Raw genomic sequence first — 2,500 nt, forward strand, 5'->3', positions numbered from 1 at the left:
CTCCTGTCATCATTATTGTTCTTATTAACATTCATTACCACCATTACCATCATGACGATAACGGTAACACGAAATGGAATGAATATTAAAACGTGACCCTCCCTTGCTGAAGGTTAGGTACGATTGCCTTCCTGGAGAGTAAGCTTCGTAACGATCTCAGTAAGTAAGGTAGGGTTCGAGTCACTTGGTTGGCTTGGGATTCGAGACGACCAAATATGTCAAAGGAGCGCGTGTGTGATCACGACGCCAAACAGGATAGGTTACCTAGTTAGTAAATAGTGTTTTTCTTCTTTTCTTTTCTTCTTCTTTCTTTCTTTTTTATTTGTTTATTCTCTCTCTCTCTCTCTCTCTCTCTCTCTCTCTCTCTCTCTCTCTCTCTCTCTCTCTCTCTCTCCTCTCTCTCTCTCCTCTCTCTTCTCTCTCCCTCTCTCTCTCTCCTCCCTCTCTCTCTTCTCTCTCTCTCTCTCTCTCTCTCTCTCTCTCTCTCTCTCTCTCTCTCTCTCTCTCTCTCTCTCTCTCTCTCTCTCTCTCTCTCTCTCTCTCTCTCTCTACCTCTCCCCCCCCTCTCTCTCTCTACCTCTCCTTCCCTCCCCCTCTCTCTCTCTCTCTCTCTCAGTCGAAGTACAGCAATTGATATCTAAAAAACACAACGGGATTATCCCTTTAAGATCTGCAACACAGACACTTAACAATACTGCAAGAACATATTGATTCGGACGACCTCGCCGCTTTAAAGAAGTTTCTAGAACAAAGCTTTTCGAACATTCGCTCAGGGAAAGTGATCCTCTCTCAAAACGGGCGAGAGAGATAGCGAGGAAATATTCTTCGTTGATAATGATCTTGCAGGAAATTATAAAAAGAGAGAAAAGAAATGAAGATAAAAATAACAGTAATAATAATAATAATAATAATAATAATAATAATAATAATAATAAAGACTAAAATGCATCCTACTTCTGAAATGAAAACAAAAAAGAAATCATGCCGCATCGCCCGTCGCGCGGATCAACAAGGGGCGCGTCCCCCAGGGCTAGACTCGCCTGGGATCGAAAAGTATGCTACTGAGTCTACCTCTTCCATTAGTCAAAATCCGCCAGGTCACCAGGACGGGGCAGATCCCACCCCCGGTCCTGCGGTTCAACCATCTAGTACTAAAAATCAAAAGAAAACAAGACTTAAATGGACAAAGGAAGAGTATACTGAGGTAAGGTACTGCTTTTACTATGCACTCGAAAAACCTGAAACGAATAATACTGATGACACTTATAATACATGGTGTTTAAGGAATAGTGAAAGTGAGAAAAAAGCAAATACTTGACCCAAACAAGCTAGCCAATGTGAGAAGACATATTGTTCGTAACAAAAAATTGACAGATATAGGAATGTCAATCATCAAAGACCAAGTAAAGAATGACACTATAGAGGTACAAACAGAAGAAAATGAAGTGGAAGGAAATTTAGATAAATAATAACTTGACATGCCAAATAAAGTTGATCTAGCAGTTGGAAATAATATCGATGAATTAGAACCGCATGAGGTTGTCGTAGATGAGGAAGAATTGCTGGCTATGAAAACGAATATCGTTGAAGAACTATCGGTAGTAAAACATACCGAAATGAGTGAAAGAGAGACACTAATAAAAATTAGACATACCCATAAATATAAAAATATATCAAATATAGGTAACAAGGCGTTAGAATAACGCTGTCATGAGATAAATCCCGATTTAACTGAATTAAACGAACTAATATACGCAACAGGAAGAGTCCTCCAAGCAAAATGTGGCATTAAGTTAAGAAAAAAGAAAACAAAAAAGAAGCCTCGCAAAGCTAAGTGGCAAATGAAAACTGAGGAAGAAATAGAAAACTTTAGAAGGGAAATATCTATATTAGACGAATTACAAAAAGATAATGGAAAGCAATCGAGAAAATGAGAAAAGTAATTAAAAAAAAATACAAAATACTTTCCAAAGAAAAAATACCAACGATTAAAGAAGAGCTGAAACAAAAACTCCAGTTAAGGTACAAAGGTTATGTAGATATGACAAGCGCTAAAAGTTCTTCAAGCAGAATAAAATGTTCGAGACTGACGCAAAGAAGTACCGCGAAATAGGAAAAGAAGTAATTTTGTAGAAGCTATACCATCTGAAGAAAAGGTCTGGGAATTTTGGAACAACATCTGGGGAAAAGATAAATAATTCAGTGAAAACGCATGGATACGAGATCTTGAGAATAGCACTAGGGATATTCCCGAACAAGAATGGGAAAATATTACTACTGAAGAAATTCAAAACGCACTAAAAAAAAAAAAGTTCCATAAATGGAAATCACCTGGGGTTGACCAGATCCCAAATTTTTTGGCTTAATACTCTTTCTTCAGCGCATGCCAAATTAGCATCTAATTTTAACTCAATTATGATAGAACCTAACTTAACACCTAAATGGTTATGTCAAGGGACTACTTATCTCTTGGCCAAAAGTAACGAAACAGATAACCCAA

Source organism: Penaeus monodon, chromosome 16, assembly GCF_015228065.2.
Source record: "Penaeus monodon isolate SGIC_2016 chromosome 16, NSTDA_Pmon_1, whole genome shotgun sequence".
NCBI classification, from domain to species: Eukaryota; Metazoa; Arthropoda; class Malacostraca; order Decapoda; family Penaeidae; genus Penaeus; species Penaeus monodon.